Raw genomic sequence first — 17091 nt, 5'->3', positions numbered from 1 at the left:
CATGGGCAGGATGGGCAATCCTTGAGATGGGCAGCTGTTGCAGTAGGAAAAATCAACCCAGCGCAAGGCTGGCTGCAGCAGGTGCTGGCGGAATGAGCGCCGTGGAGACGAGGGCTGCTTGCCCCCAACAAACCCCACCCGGACCAAGCGCCATGGCAGGTACAGCAGCAGGCTCCCGCTCCTCCCGCTGCTCCTGCCCTCCAGGTAGCCCCCCAGCCGCCTCTGCCCGCCAAGCTCTCACCCCATTGCTCCTCTCTGCTTCCCCCAACAGACAGGTTCCCTCTCCGGCTGCCGACGGCATCGGAGGTGCCCAGCGGGAGCTCCAGCGCCCCGGCCATGCCGCCACCGGGCACTGCCAGCGTGCTGCCCTCCTCTGGCCCAGGGCTGCCGCTGTCCCGCGCGCCTGCTCGGGTGCACGCTGTCACCTCCCAGCCGGCCCAGGCCACTGTCTGGCAGGGGGTGCCGGGGCCCCTGGGGGCCCCGGGCCAGCTCGTGCAGCTCCCTGGCGTGGTGCCGCTTCCCCCGTGGTGCAGCTCCTCCCGATGGCGCCGCTCCCCCGTCTCGTGCAGCTCCCCCACCAGGTGCAGCTCCCTCCCGTGGTGCAGCTCCCCCACGGGGCGCAGCTCCCCACCAGGCCTGCTCCCTGTCCCCCTGCCTATGGCTGGGGACAGCAGGTGCTGACGGGGACGCTGCTGCCCCACCAGCCCATGGGCCTGGGGCCGTGGGCCGTGCTCCAGGGGGAGCCCCTCTACCCCACAGGCTCCTGCCTGCTGCATGGCCCCGCCCGCCCCGGCCCCCGCCACCGCGCCGCCCCGCGCCTCAGCACTGCCTGCAGGGCCCCCCTGTGCTCCACACCCTGCCCCGCACTGCCCACAAGCCGCCAGGGGCCTTCAAGAAGGATGCGGTGGCCAGCCAGGACAGCCACCCTGCTGCCAGCCCCCACCAGCCTGCCCTGGCTCCGCCGACCGGCACAACCACCACCAAGCCCAAAGGTGAGCAGCTGCGGGTGGCAGAGCCCGCGGGCGCGCGGCCCGCGCCCAGGAAACCTTGCAGCGCCACGGGCTTGCCTTGGCTTGGTTTGCTTTTTCAGCAGCGGTGACCACCCTGGCGGCCCTGCAGAAGCCCGTGCACCTGTCCCAGCAGGGGCCACACACCTTCGCCGAGGCCTTTCCTCAGCAGCCAGGTGACACCAACATCAACGAGACGCTCGCCTGCCTCCAAACCGCGCACGGCACCGAGGCCGTCCCTGACATCTCCGACAGCCCCAGCTTCACCGCCTTGCTCCACCAGCTCCCCGACCTCTCCCAGTACGTGCCGAAGGGCGGCTGCCCCAAGGAGCGAGCGGTGGTGGCGGGGATGGGGGACAGCGAGGACACCGTCCCCGATGGCCCCGACGGCCCCGACTTGACCACCTCCCTCATCAACCTCCCTCACCTCTCCGAGTACAGGGCAGGGGGCGGCGGCACCAAGGAGACAGCGGCAGCGCCCATGCTGGGGGACAGCGAGGCCACCGCCCCCGATGTCCCCGACGACCCCCATGGCCCCGGCGGCCCCGACAGCACCGCCTTCCTCAACCGGCTCCCCAGCTTCCCACAGGACAGGGCGCAGGGCGACTGCCCCCAGCACCAAGCGGCGGCAGCCATGCTAGGGGACGCCGACCCCTCCTGGGCGGGGCTGCCGACATCCCCCTCGCTGGACCCCAAGAGGAAGCCCCACCAAGAGGTGCAGGAGGCGCTGCGGAGGCAGCCCCGCGTGCTTTTGACCTGCTTGCCGCTGCCGCCGGGCGTCACCTCCTGCCGGGTGGTGCCCAGATCGGGCAAGGCGGGCGGCAAGCAGGCCAAGCGCCCCGCGCCGGCCGGCACCCCCAAGACGCAAGACACCTCCCCGCGGGACAACATGCCGCCCAAGAAGAAGAAGGTGGTGGTGTGCCGCGTGGCAAAACACTCCAAAACCCCGCGGGAGGGGAAGCCGGACAGGGACGGCGAGGCGGCGGGTGGCAGCGGGCAGCAGGTGGGCAGCGGCGCGCACCAAGCGGGCGCCACCAAGCGCAGGGCATCTGAGGACACCAATGGGCCCGCCTCGGTGCTCCAGCCACCCAGAAGCCCTGGGGACGCCGGGGGCAAAGCGCCCCGCCCCCGCCGCCCACCCGCCCACCCCGCCCGCTGCTGCTCGAGAAGGCGCGCAGCACGCATCCCCGCGCCATGCGACCCCACGACAGGCTGCTGCGCAAAAAGCTCCAGGCCAAAACACTGCGGGGGCCGAGGACGCCCCGCTCCGACCTGAGGGCCCACCTGCTGGCCTCCATCCAAAGCTTCCACCCGCTGGGGCAAAGGGTGAAGGCGGTGGGGCCCGTGCGCCAACCGCCCCAGCCGGAGCCCCAGGCCGGCCCCAGCGTGCCCCCCAAGGTCCCCAGGCCCCTGCCCCCTGCCCCCACAGCCGGCGAGGGGCCCGCTGCCTCCGAGGCCCCAGCTGACGGCCAGAAGGAGACGGCACCGGCGGCGCCATCGAGCAGCAAGGCGCGCACCGGGGCTGCCACCAAACCCAAGCGGCCCAGCTGGCTGCGCCTCTCGCCCACGGGGGGCCAAACCCCGCGGGAGGGGCTGCCGCAGCAGCTGCACATGCCGCCGCGCCTGCCGCGCCCTCCCGCCGACTCCGCGCTGCCGCCTGACTCCCGCTGGCCCCGGGCTAGGCCCACCCCGCTGGAGGAGCAGCAGGAGTCCGTGCCCATCACGCCTGAGCAGCGGCCCGAGCGGGAGCGCCTCAAGAAGCTGGCCCAGGAGGAGCGGCAGCGGGCGGCCCTGCAGATGACACTGGGGCAGCTGCAGTTTTTTGTGCAGAGGGAGATCGACATGCAGATAGCCGACGCCTACGGCTACCCATAAGCCACCGCTCCAGCACCGTCCCCCCTACCACCCACGCACAGAGCAGATGCGCAGGCAGGGACCTGCACCCACCCGCTCCATCCCCAGCCCTCTCCCACATCCCCCCGCTTCTTCTTTCCGTCATTAAAAGGCTTGCCTGTTCGCTTTGCAGCGCCTCTCTCTGCCTGCGGCCATTTGCTCAGCGGGGGTGGGGGGGGTTTAACGCAGCCTCTGCCCACCCCGCGGGTGGCTGAGCTGGGCTGGGGATGGCCACCCAGACGATGGGTAGACGGGGCATCGCTCCGGGTGGCAGGCGCCCGTGGGAGAAACCACACTGATTCGCACCAACGCCGGGAGGACGCAGGCCTCCAGCACTGCCCCACTACCGGCATCACCGCCCCGCTACCGCCATCACCAGCACCGCCCCAGCACCAGCATCACTGCCGGCCAGCTGGATCCGGCCCTGGCAAGGAGCCGCGGCCGCCCCAGGGGGCCAGGCAGAGACAGCCTGAGCGCGCAAAACGCAGCTCGCCCCGTGGCCGGCCAGCGGCCGTCGCCTGCCAAGGCTCGCGTGCCGAGATCCCGCAGCTGCCGCTGCAACGCCTGCACGGCTCGCTCGGCCACCTCTATGGCCTCGTCCGGCGCTGCCCGGACCTCGTATCCACCAAAAACCCCTGCCCACACGCCAGCCCTCAGCCGCTCTCACCAGCAACTCGCAAACGGCCCGTGCCGACCGAGGCCAGAGGCTAGGACGCAAAGGGTCCAAATACAGGGGCCAAGATTCTTTCACGCACGTGCCGGGTCCCAGCCCAACTGGGGCAGCCCCAGTGTGCCTTTACACAGGGTTCTTGGACCCTTCACTCGGTCAGGGACCAGACCACTTGACTGATCACTCCCACCCACGCTACCCACTCCTCATCACAGGCCAACTTTGCAAAGCAGCTCTAGTTTTGCAGCATTCTTGCTGCTTGTCTACCGAGCCGCATCTCCCCGTACTCCGTCTCGCTACAGTTCCTCATCTCTGAGGCCGGACGACGCCGGCAGGGTTTCAAAGACGTGGCAGAGGGGCTAGGATGCTGCCGTTATCTTGCTGGGCCCGGGGGATCCTTTCTCCGTCACGGACAGCTCTAAGCTTCCCGGAAGCAACGTCCTTCTTTCCAGGGCCGGGCTCTGCTGTCCTTTCTTTTCCTTCAGCGTGAGCAATACCACAGCCTCCAGGAAAACTCCACTACCTCCTCACATTGCAGGGGATCACGTGAACTCCGCGTCTCTCTCTCTCTCTCTCTCTCCCCCGCCCCCTCTCTCCACAAACCAACCTAATACACTTTTATCCTCTAAAGGCTGGTTGATGAAATGGTTAAGGACGGGACTCTTGGTAACGTGCCCTGAGGGTCCCAGCAGCCAGGGCCCCAAAAAGCCAGGGACAGGCTGACGGAGAGCCAGCAACCGCTGGGCTAGGACACCATCCCGGGGCTGGGAAAGCACCCTTGGGATGGGAAGCCATCATGCGGATGGCAAACCACCGTTGGGATGAAAAACCCTTGTGGGGGTGGGAACCCATCCTTCGGGACAGGAAAGCATGGGCAGGATGGGCAATCCTTGAGATGGGCAGCTGTTGCAGTAGGAAAAATCAACCCAGCGCAAGGCTGGCTGCAGCAGGTGCTGGCGGAATGAGCGCCGTGGAGACGAGGGCTGCTTGCCCCCAACAAACCCCACCCGGACCAAGCGCCATGGCAGGTACAGCAGCAGGCTCCCGCTCCTCCCGCTGCTCCTGCCCTCCAGGTAGCCCCCCAGCCGCCTCTGCCCGCCAAGCTCTCACCCCATTGCTCCTCTCTGCTTCCCCCAACAGACAGGTTCCCTCTCCGGCTGCCGACGGCATCGGAGGTGCCCAGCGGGAGCTCCAGCGCCCCGGCCATGCCGCCACCGGGCACTGCCAGCGTGCTGCCCTCCTCTGGCCCAGGGCTGCCGCTGTCCCGCGCGCCTGCTCGGGTGCACGCTGTCACCTCCCAGCCGGCCCAGGCCACTGTCTGGCAGGGGGTGCCGGGGCCCCTGGGGGCCCCGGGCCAGCTCGTGCAGCTCCCTGGCGTGGTGCCGCTTCCCCCCGTGGTGCAGCTCCTCCCGATGGCGCCGCTCCCCCGTCTCGTGCAGCTCCCCCACCAGGTGCAGCTCCCTCCCGTGGTGCAGCTCCCCCACGGGGCGCAGCTCCCCACCAGGCCTGCTCCCTGTCCCCCTGCCTATGGCTGGGGACAGCAGGTGCTGACGGGGACGCTGCTGCCCCACCAGCCCATGGGCCTGGGGCCGTGGGCCGTGCTCCAGGGGGAGCCCCTCTACCCCACAGGCTCCTGCCTGCTGCATGGCCCCGCCCGCCCCGGCCCCCCGCCACCGCGCCGCCCCGCGCCTCAGCACTGCCTGCAGGGCCCCCCTGTGCTCCACACCCTGCCCCGCACTGCCCACAAGCCGCCAGGGGCCTTCAAGAAGGATGCGGTGGCCAGCCAGGACAGCCACCCTGCTGCCAGCCCCCACCAGCCTGCCCTGGCTCCGCCGACCGGCACAACCACCACCAACCCCAAAGGTGAGCAGCTGCGGGTGGCAGAGCCCGCGGGCGCGCGGCCCGCGCCCAGGAAACCTTGCAGCGCCACGGGCTTGCCTTGGCTTGGTTTGCTTTTTCAGCAGCGGTGACCACCCTGGCGGCCCTGCAGAAGCCCGTGCACCTGTCCCAGCAGGGGCCACACACCTTCGCCGAGGCCTTTCCTCAGCAGCCAGGTGACACCAACATCAACGAGACGCTCGCCTGCCTCCAAACCGCGCACGGCACCGAGGCCGTCCCTGACATCTCCGACAGCCCCAGCTTCACCGCCTTGCTCCACCAGCTCCCCGACCTCTCCCAGTACGTGCCGAAGGGCGGCTGCCCCAAGGAGCGAGCGGTGGTGGCGGGGATGGGGGACAGCGAGGACACCGTCCCCGATGGCCCCGACGGCCCCGACTTGACCACCTCCCTCATCAACCTCCCTCACCTCTCCGAGTACAGGGCAGGGGGCGGCGGCACCAAGGAGACAGCCGCAGCGCCCATGCTGGGGGACAGCGAGGCCACCGCCCCCGATGTCCCCGACGACCCCCATGGCCCCGGCGGCCCCGACAGCACCGCCTTCCTCAACCGGCTCCCCAGCTTCCCGCAGGACAGGGCGCAGGGCGACTGCCCCCAGCACCAAGCGGCGGCAGCCATGCTAGGGGACGCCGACCCCTCCTGGGCGGGGCTGCCGACATCCCCCTCGCTGGACCCCAAGAGGAAGCCCCACCAAGAGGTGCAGGAGGCGCTGCGGAGGCAGCCCCGCGTGCTTTTGACCTGCTTGCCGCTGCCGCCGGGCGTCACCTCCTGCCGGGTGGTGCCCAGATCGGGCAAGGCGGGCGGCAAGCAGGCCAAGCGCCCCGCGCCGGCCGGCACCCCCAAGACGCAAGACACCTCCCCGCGGGACAACATGCCGCCCAAGAAGAAGCAGGTGGTGGTGTGCCGCGTGGCAAAACACTCCAAAACCCCGCGGGAGGGGAAGCCGGACAGGGACGGCGAGGCGGCGGGTGGCAGCGGGCAGCAGGTGGGCAGCGGCGCGCACCAAGCGGGCGGCACCAAGCGCAGGGCATCTGAGGACACCAATGGGCCCGCCTCGGTGCTCCAGCCACCCAGAAGCCCTGGGGACGCCGGGGGGCAAAGCGCCCCGCCCCCGCCGCCCACCCGCCCACCCCGCCCGCTGCTGCTCGAGAAGGCGCGCAGCACGCATCCCCGCGCCATGCGACCCCACGACAGGCTGCTGCGCAAAAAGCTCCAGGCCAAAACACTGCGGGGGCCGAGGACGCCCCGCTCCGACCTGAGGGCCCACCTGCTGGCCTCCATCCAAAGCTTCCACCCGCTGGGGCAAAGGGGGAAGGCGGTGGGGCCCGTGCGCCAACCGCCCCAGCCGGAGCCCCAGGCCGGCCCCAGCGTGCCCCCCAAGGTCCCCAGGCCCCTGCCCCCTGCCCCCACAGCCGGCGAGGGGCCCGCTGCCTCCGAGGCCCCAGCTGACGGCCAGAAGGAGACGGCACCGGCGGCGCCATCGAGCAGCAAGGCGCGCACCGGGGCTGCCACCAAACCCAAGCGGCCCAGCTGGCTGCGCCTCTCGCCCACGGGGGGCCAAACCCCGCGGGAGGGGCTGCCGCAGCAGCTGCACATGCCGCCGCGCCTGCCGCGCCCTCCCGCCGACTCCGCGCTGCCGCCTGACTCCCCCTGGCCCCGGGCTAGGCCCACCCCGCTGGAGGAGCAGGAGGAGTCCGTGCCCATCACGCCTGAGCAGCGGCCCGAGCGGGAGCGCCTCAAGAAGCTGGCCCAGGAGGAGCGGCAGCGGGCGGCCCTGCAGATGACACTGGGGCAGCTGCAGTTTTTTGTGCAGAGGGAGATCGACATGCAGATAGCCGACGCCTACGGCTACCCATAAGCCACCGCTCCAGCACCATCCCCCCTAGCACCCACGCACAGAGCAGATGCGCAGGCAGGGACCTGCACCCACCCGCTCCATCCCCAGCCCTCTCCCACATCCCCCCGCTTCTTCTTTCAGTCATTAAAAGGCTTGCCTGTTCGCTTTGCAGCGCCTCTCTCTGCCTGCGGCCATTTGCTCAGCGGGGGTGGGGGTGGTGGTGGGGGGTTTAACGCAGCCTCTGCCCACCCCGCGGGTGGCTGAGCTGGGCTGGGGATGGCCACCCAGACGATGGGTAGACGGGGCATCGCTCCGGGTGGCAGGCGCCCGTGGGAGAAACCACACTGATTCGCACCAACGCCGGGAGGACGCAGGCCTCCAGCACTGCCCCACTACCGGCATCACCGCCCCGCTACCGCCATCACCAGCACCGCCCCAGCACCAGCATCACTGCCGGCCAGCTGGATCCGGCCCTGGCAAGGAGCCGCGGCCGCCCCAGGGGGCCAGGCAGAGACAGCCTGAGCGCGCAAAACGCAGCTCGCCCCGTGGCCGGCCAGCGGCCGTCGCCTGCCAAGGCTCGCGTGCCGAGATCCCGCAGCTGCCGCTGCAACGCCTGCACGGCTCGCTCGGACCCCCTCTATGGCCTCGTCCGGCGCTGCCCGGACCTCGTATCCACCAAAAACCCCTGCCCACACGCCAGCCCTCAGCCGCTCTCACCAGCAACTCGCAAACGGCCCGTGCCGACCGAGGCCAGAGGCTAGGACGCAAAGGGTCCAAATACAGGGGCCAAGATTCTTTCACGCACGTGCCGGGTCCCAGCCCAACTGGGGCAGCCCCAGTGTGCCTTTACACAGGGTTCTTGGACCCTTCACTCGGTCAGGGACCAGACCACTTGACTGATCACTCCCACCCGCGCTACCGACTCCTCATCACAGGCCAACTTTGCAAAGCAGCTCTAGTTTTGCAGCATTCTTGCTGCTTGTCTACTGATCTGCATGTTCCTGGAGCCAGTCTCGCTACAGTTCCTGATCTCTGATGCTGGATGACGCCGGCAGGGTTTCAAAGACTTTCGAACATGGCTACATTGCAGTCCTATGCCCCAGGAACTAAGATTTCTGACCAGCATCTTAAGTGCCTCAGGACTACAGTTCTCAGCTTTTCCCTGAAATAACATGGCCACCTTGCAGCTCTGTGCTCCAGGACTACACCTCCCAGCATGCTGCGGGGTGCTCCTTTCTTCGGTCTCACCCTGCTGGGACATTGCCTCACCGTCCTGGCTGGGCCCGATCCTCCTGCAGGCCCCGGGGTTTCCTCCCTCGGTCTGCCTGTGTCCCAGACCCCAGTGGGGCAGGGAGGAGGAAGAGAGAGGGACAGAGTGGCAGACAGGGGTGGGATAGGGTGTTGGGGTGCCCGGAGAGGGAAAGAAGCAGGACAGAGGGACAGGAGAGAGACAGAGAGAGGAGGAGAATGGGGCAGGGAGCTGGGCAGCGGGTGGAGAAAGGAAAACCCTGGTGAGGAGTGGGCACAGGGACAGGGAGTAGGGCATGGAGGGGAAGGGGGCAGGGGGTGTCCCAGATCATGGTGACGAGCAGCGGGACAGAGAGAGCAGAGGAGGGCAGGAGGGAGGACAGAGGTATGGAGCAATACAGGCAGGCTGAGGGAGAGGAATAGAGGGAAAAGGAGGAGAGGAAAAAGGAAGGGGAGAGAGAAAGGGAGAGGCAGGGACAGAGAGCAGGGCACAGAGAAGCAGAAGATCTGCAAAACAGTCAGTACTGTAAACTGCCTCTTGTCTGAAAAGATGTGAAAACTGGAGTTATCGACGACACAAGCAGCTGCACAAGCCAGGGGCCTTCTCTCGCCCTATCACCTGCTCAGCAATCAGTGACATCAGAAGAAGTGTCACAAGCAAGGGGACTTCTCATACCCAGAAAGCTACTGAGCAACACGGGACACCACAAGCACCTGCACAAGCCCAGGACGTGCTGTGACGCTAACAGCTACTCAGAGACCGGTGACCTCACAAGCACCCGCGCAGCAGAAGCATCCTCACTTCCAACATCCCAGCTTTTTCCCCTCCATCACCATCCCTGTCTCCCATCTCCCCATGCTCTCCTCTCTCCCAGGCGCCTTTCTCACCCACTCCACCACCTCCCAGTGGCTGTCTCTGGCTCTCTCTGGCAGATCTTACCTCGGCGGCAGCAGTGTCCCAGCCGGGTCACCTGCATCTCCTTCTCTTCCTCCTCTGCTGTCATCGCAACTGCGCCAGGTGCCTGATGCACTTTTTGACCTCAAAGGGCATTTCGTCCTGCCTCCCTTCTGCTGTGAAATCCTGCTCCTGCAAGAGAAGTGACAGTCAGTCACGGTCACCTCTGTTGCATCTTACCTGCATCTTCCTGAGCTGGACAGCTGCTGGGACCTGTCACCATCAGCCCCGGCTCTGCTTGAAGTCTTCTCCTGGCACAGGCGTAGCTCTGGCTGAGCTTGGGGCGGGCCATGCTTCCTGAAGGAGGACAGCAACACTCACAGTTACTCCTGGGCAGTTTCCAGCTGGGAAAAGCTGATTAGAGGCAGGTTTGCCACAGGTCCGGGTGTGCTTCTTGTCCCCCAGCTCGGCCACAGGTCCCACATTTGGCTCCCTCCAGCAGGAGCTTGGAAAACCCCTTCCCAGCTGGGAGCGCCAGGCCCAGGGCACGGGGCAGAAACAGCCCCCTCCCCTGAGCACCCCAGCCCCCAGCTGGCCTCTGCCCCCACACTCCTAAAATTCCAAACAGGCTCGCCCCCTAACTTAATTATCTGCAGTTTTAAGAAAAGAAACTGTGTACTGCCAGATTCAGTAGTCCGACTAAGACTGTTAGAGGGCCATTTGGGCTTCAGCTCCAGAACAAAAGGATTTCCAGTACAGAATCTCAGCTGCCAACTCCATGACCATCTTGGCACTGACACACAAACACGCTGTTGTACTAAAACTTACGGCAAATTAAAATTATCCTCCCCTCCCCAAATCTTTGTTCTTCTCATACCCTCAGACTGCCACAGGTAGTATTTAATGTAATAGAATATAATAATATAATCATGTCATTATTCTGCAATTACCACCGATCAGAAACCCCTCCAAAGCATTACTCCCTGACGGGACTGACAGTACGGCTGATAAGGGAGAACCATCACTACCCATGCACCTGCCTGTTAGGCCTTTTGCCTCTGCGACCAAGCACTTCTACATGGACATCTCTGCCTGACAGGAGAAGACCAGGCCCCCCAAAAATATCTTACATTGCCTTGGCTCTAGAGTAAGCCAGGGATCTATGAGAGTGATACAAACAAGTTTAAGAGAAAGCAGGATAGCGGAAAAAGCAGAAAATGTAAGATATCTCACCCACCTCTCATTTCAGAAGAAAGTTTCAAGGGCGTTTTTTTTCTGTTTGGTTTGGTTTTTTTAACCACTGCAGAGCACAAGTTGAAAACACATGCCTATGTTTTAAGGAGAACTGTAAACTACAAGAGTAAAACTATCCAGTCTATGTAATGACACTTCTTTCCAGGATACATCAGTCATTTTTCTTACATTTCACTGGAGAGGTTTATGCTAAAATCACTGAATTCTGATGTGGAAATAGCAAAATGTCATCTGTAAATCTTGGAAAAGAACACCACATTGGAGGAAAACTGTTCATAGAAACTGTAAATGACGTGTTTCTGCTGCCAAAGGTTATAATGCTTTTGAGTATCTTTGCCGCCTTCATCTTCTTTGCCTTCACTTTCTTCTGATGACATTATAACTACTGTACCTCAACATAACATTAAACTGTTCAAGCACTCTTGCAAATTACATGAAATCCAAAATGCCTTACTGTACTGGCTTTGGCTGGGAGAGTTAAATTTCTTCAAAGCAGTTTTTATGGGGCTGTGGTTTGGATTTCTGCTGAAAATACTGTCGAGAATGCACCAATGTGTTAGTTACTGCTGAGCTGTACCTACACAGCATCAAGGCCTTTTCTGCTCCTCACGCTGCCCCGCCAGCGAGCAGGGTGGAGGTGCACAGCGAGTTGGGAGGGGCACAGCTGGGACAGCTGACCCCCGCTGACCCAAGGGATATTCCATACCCTATGACGTCGTGCTCGGCAATAAAACTGAGGGGGAGAGTGGCAGGGGGGACCCTGCTCAGGTACCGACTGACTGTCGGTCGGTTGGTGGTGAGCAATTGCTTTCATTTGCATCGCTTGTTTTTCTTGGGCTTTATTTTCCTCTCTCTGTTTGTTTTTTTTTTCTCTTTTCCCTACAATATTTTTTAAAAATTTCTTTTCAATTATTAAACTGGTTTTATCTCAGCCCACGAGTTTCTTTCTCACTTTTACCTTTCTGATTCTCAACCCCATCCAACTGGGTTTTGTTATTACCATCACATCCATGACACACTAGATCCTGCCAAACCTACAACCTGCAAAACCAAAAGACCAACTTATGCAAGACACGGTCCAGAAATTACCATCAGCACAGACAAGCATACGTATCTATCTTGTTCTGTCCTTGCCGGAACTGCTGGCTGACCTGTCTTCAGCCTCGGTGACTAACAGCAGGCAAGACGCTCTCAGCTGCCTTAGCTCAGATGCAGCTCCTAGGAAAACAGCTATTTCAGAAAGTCATGCCTTGTTATTTTGGGAAAGTGTTTCAAGGAAATGTTTTTAACACTCCAGAATGGTAAGACTAAGCACGGTCATCTCACTCCAAGTTCAAGCTCTGCTACAGATTACCTTTTTTTCTTTTCCCCCTCTTTTCCCCAAAAGGGTGGCACTTCTTCCTCAACACAAGATGAGTTACATGGGGTATACAGATAGCCCACGGAAAACTGAGAAATGAGCCTGTGATCCCTTCCATCCCCATTCCTTGGCACTCCAGCACTCCTTTCACACTCCTTTCCTCGCCAGCAGTCAGGCCTTACGCAGGCTGTGCCACACGTACAAGACGCCAACTTCGCCAGATATTGCCCAAATCATTTCCTACTTGAGATCTGATGGGCTCAGCTACTGCCACAACCTTTTCTGTCCTTACATGCAGTCTTGCCCCCTTCTGACCCATCCAGAAAGCTCCTCAAAGGATCACCTCACTCACTGCCTTCATTGCAACTAACAGTCTCCTTAACACCCCAAAGTTGTTTCCCTCCCTTCACACATCGAGTTAATATGGCCTTTCATGACTTAGCTCCCTCCCTCGTTATTTCCCACCAAGTACCACGACGACAGCTCCGAATTACAGGCCCTGAGAGCAGCTTCCACCAACTGCCACCTGCGACACACCAACAGGAACGGCACTGTCTTCTCCCATGCCCGTCTCCATGCTGGGGAGGAGCTGCTCACACACCCCTGGCAGCCGGCCTTGGTGCCTGAAAATCCTTGCTGTCAACCAGAACCCCCAGATCCCTCTCCATGGGGCTGCCCTCCAGCCTCTCCTTCCCCAGGCTGTACGTACATCCAGGGTTGCCATGTCCCAGGTGCAAAATCCGGCACTCGCCCTTGTTAAACCTCATACGGTTGGTGATTGCCCAGCTCTCTGATTTGTCCAGATCCCTCTGCAGGGCCTCTCTGCCCTCAAGAGTCTCAACGGCTCCTCCCAGTTTTGTGTCATCGGCAAACTTTGATAACAAACCTTCAAGTCCTCCATCCAAGTCATTTATGAAGATATTGAAGAGCGCTGGCCCCAAGATGGAGCCCTGTGGAACCCCGCTAGTGACTGGTCGCCAGCCCCATGTAACCCCATTTACTAGAACCCTTTGAGCCCGACCCATCAGCCAACTGCCCACCCACCAGAACTAACCTACACTCCCTCCTTGATTGGCACCTCTTTCTTCATCAGGTCCTTGCATTTCTACAGTTCCTGGGGAGTACCTATCAAGATTTTCCTGTTCAAAAGAAACAAGAAACATCAGTCACAACTATGCAGAAAACCTGCCCTTCACATACACGCTGCCCACCCAGGAGCATTATCAAGGCCCTGCATATATGCAAAAGATTACATGAATGCACCGGGGAGGAGAGAGCAGGAACAGCACTCCGGCGCCCATGATGAGCAACAAGAATTTCTGCTCTGAACTGGGGCTTAGTAAATGTGCAAGTACACTACTGATCCAGACACGAAACTAAGCCTGTCACTTCACCCCAGGTGCCACCCACACTGCCCGTTCTTCCATCGCCTCCTGCCGATGAACTGTTTTCCAGGCTCTTCCATCTCATCGCAGCTTCCATACCTGCACTCTGGCTCTGGGCTGACTGGGGGAACTTCTCAGCGCTTTAACTTTGCTTGGGGCTTGCTACGAGCACGAGGCTTCATCCCTCTGGCTTCGCCCCCAGCAGAAGCTGGGCAAGTGGCAGGTTTGCAAGTGCCTTGATGGAACGGAGCTTGGACACCTACCAGGCATTAAAAACCAACCAAAGAAAAAGCCAGAGAAACTGCGTTAGAGAGCAGCAGAAAGAAACAACGGGGCTCAGCACTCTTTCACACACGGGGTTTGGAATTTGGGAGACTGGGGCTCCCAACGGACTCGCCTCTTGCAATGGAAACATCCTGTAGCTTTTGAGCCTGACAGAAATATGACAGACTGCCCCCATCCCTACGCTTGCAGTTGCAAGGAAATCAGCAAGATGACCACATCCTCCTGATCCCTGGCTCTCATGGGAACTTTGGCCTGGCAACCAAGACAGGAAATGGCAGTGGGATCACAAAACCATCAAGGCTTGCCCCGGAGCAGGTGGGATGAGATTTGCTGGTGTTCTGCAGGGAAGCACAGCACAAAGAAAACCTGCTGAGGTCTAAGCATTAACAACTTTATTGGGCTTTACTGGGCTTTTGCTGCCTTCTGCAGACCTCTCGGCTGTTAACATGCCAAACTTCCCAGCCCCCTGGGTAGTGAGGTGGCTCGTTTTGGCTTGGACTAGAGTACCAGTTAACACCTGCACTCCTGAACCCTCGTAGACCTGAGCGTGTTCCTCACAGCTCCGTACCGCTGTCCCCTGGGGGAACTGGGGCTCAGGGGGAGCAGTGCTGCACAGATACGTGCTGGAAGGCAGCGCAATGGGAATACAGATACGAGACTGGTGGGGGAAAGGTCGAGTATCGACCCTGGGAAGCGTGATGCCAGTTCAGTGTCTGCAGCAGGCTCCGGGCAGCCACAGAGCTGAGCAGCGACTCTCTTTGGAGACCAGGAGGCAACGGGTACCCTCACTCCCACAACCCGCTCTAGATGACATCCCACCTCTTGCATCCTTACCCTCCCTTTCCCCTCCAGCTTCCCAGACTGTGGCAGTCATCCTCTGAGGGTACGACAAGGGAAAGTGCCCCTTGCTGAACCGCCAGCATTGCCTCCACTGGAACCAGCCTGGCTCTGCACGCAAGGACATACGACAGTGGCAGCAGGTCACTCCCGTTCTGCTCCCTGCATCCCCCCTGATGACCTGAAGGAAGTCTGCTCCCGGCATCTTCCTCGTGCCCACACCAGCCTCCTTGAAGAAGTCGACTCTCAGCCGCTTCTGCTGGCGCAGGAGCTTGCAGTGTGACAAGATCCTGGGGTGCACAAAGGGGGTCCTGCCCTTCCCCCAGGGCCGTCGGCTCTCTGCTCGTGAGCACTGGAAAAGGTGACAAAACACCCTGAGAGCACCCTTACCCAGTCGCCGTGCCAGGAGGTGTGACACCATCGGGGGTCAAGCAGCGCAGCTCTACGGATCTCTTCTGCTCTCTCCAGCCTTCCTTTTCTCCTGACGGTTTCCGTCAGCAGGGTTTGCTCCCGAGTTCTGGCAGATGTCAACAGAAACCCTGCCGTTATGGCTGAGGAACTAACTCACCCAGGAGCCATTTTTCAGAAAGGGCTACGGTTACTTGTCTGGCATAAGCAATGCCCAAACAGAGTTTCTGAGGCACCTCCTGAGCACAGGCGTGCAAACAAGGGATTGCTAAGACTCAGAGTAACTCGCATCATTTAAGAACCCACAACAGGCAACTGAATGTGAAAAGGAGCACAAAGAAAGGGGTCTTTTCAGAATCGCTATCTCTTTCATGCCCGTATTTTCCTCACCACGGGGAGCAAACACAGACTCTGCAGCCCCTGCAGGCACAGACGGTTCTGTGGGACAGAGGGGAGAAGAAAGTAGAGAGACCTGAAGAGGGAATTTTCAAACCTCGGAAGAACCAAGTCGAAACACCTGCAAAGTGTACCAGCAACTTACAGAAATTTAAACCCGATGCAGCCGACTCGTAGAAGCGAGGATTACAGAGAACTAGAGGGGAGCACTGCAATCCAAGGGGGAAGCAACACAGGCAGCTCTAACCGCACATTTTCCCCTGATTGCATTACACACAACAGGCCTGGGATCCCCACTGCTCACCTCACCCTGGAATAGTCCCATTCCTCCTCTGAAAGCTGCTGTGTGCCTGGCTGAGGACAGGCACAATCCACACAGAGAGCAACCAGAGCTAAACGCTGCGCTTTCCTGGGTGAAGTTTCCTCAGAAAAAATACATTGACAAAAACAAATAACCTGCTACTGCAAGCACCAGGAAAAAAAAAGTCCCTGACAGGTTACCGGACCTTCCCGGCTGTGGTAAAACCATCCGCCCTCGGTACCCCCGTTTCCCAGAAGCCCGCAGCACAGCTTGGGTGGGGGGACAGGCAGGTATCCCACCTTGGGGCCCAGAGAGGGGCACAAGCGTTACCTGTGGGATTCAGAAAAGGAGTTCATTACCAAGGCCTGCTTCAAAACGTTCATCATCAAGGCCAGCTTAGAAGAAGTTGGTCACCAACAACTGACAGCTCCCAAGGACAGAGTAGAGCTAGGAAGGAAGTGAATCAGCATGCCCGCAGAAAGCAAGGACAGAGCAGAGGCCTGTAAGGTAAGAAGGAATCTCTGAATCAAAGAGTGAGCTCAGCACAAAGATCATGGGCAGTCTGAACAGAAACCAAGAAACTCCCTGAGCACTGGCGAGTGTCAGCTGTCTTCTTAACAAAAGGAAACAGCCAAATCAGCATGCTGAGGTGGAAAAAAACAACGAGGTCAACAAGCGGACAGCTGGAACTTGAGGAGAACGACCACCAAGGGCCCCCAAAAGAAGCCCCAGAATCAAACAGCGCATGCTCCGGTGGGAGGGGAAATATGGTCATGATTTCTGGGAAATAATTGCAATATCAGTGACTTTCCTCGGAAAATTAGGGAGTAGGTGCGCTTTAAGTGTGATAAACACTTTGCTGGCGTGACCTACGGCATGCACACTGGGCTGAGGTATCCCCCGTGCACCCAGCGCTGCAATAAAGAAGGCCTGCTTTCTGAATGCCAAATTGGCGTTAGAAAGTTTTTGGGCCGGTTGGCGGTTGCCCAAGCATCTGCCAAGGGAGCTGCCTCCAACCAGGAGCGCTCCCCACCGGCTGCTCTGCCAACAACGCCCCGGCGCGTGCTCCCACCAGGAGGCAGAAACAGCTCCGTGTCTGGAAATCCCCATTTCTCAAAGGCTGTCGGCAGAGGCGGGGCTGTCCATCAGCACCAGACCCACAGGAGGGGACAGCAAAGGCCCCTGGCCTGTCCCCACCACAGCATGCCTGCCCCAAAGCCCGGAGCCGCCTGCAGAGAGGAGGCCACTCTGCCTTCCCCTGCCCTGCGGACATCCAACACCCACCTCCAGCTGGCAGGGCTGGGGCTGGCGACCCTGGGGGCAGCAGCAGGAACCGCTCCCACCCTGCTGCTGGGGCTGGCCCTGGGGCTGAGCCCTCGGGCCCAGGGCTGGGGACTGGGCCGTGGCGGGGCCCGTGGG

General features: G+C 61.2%; 1 long non-coding RNA gene across 1 annotated transcript; it reads right to left on the bottom strand.

Moving 5' to 3' along the window:
• Window positions 1–9534: 9534 nt before the first annotated feature.
• LOC148051832 (uncharacterized) lies at window positions 9535–13664 on the bottom strand. The gene is made up of 3 exons (XR_015699445.1): window positions 13545–13664; window positions 13115–13199; window positions 9535–9803 (listed from the first exon to the last, which is right to left on the bottom strand). It is a non-coding gene; the product is annotated as an uncharacterized LOC148051832 (long non-coding RNA).
• Window positions 13665–17091: the final 3427 nt, after the last annotated feature.

This window comes from Nipponia nippon, unplaced genomic scaffold (genome assembly GCF_047370975.1).
Source record: "Nipponia nippon isolate SJK-2023a ecotype South Korea unplaced genomic scaffold, ASM4737097v1 scaffold_53, whole genome shotgun sequence".
Classification (NCBI taxonomy): Eukaryota; Metazoa; Chordata; class Aves; order Pelecaniformes; family Threskiornithidae; genus Nipponia; species Nipponia nippon.
The sequence above is the reverse complement of the archived record's forward strand: the minus strand, read 5'-3'. Positions and strand labels throughout refer to the sequence as shown.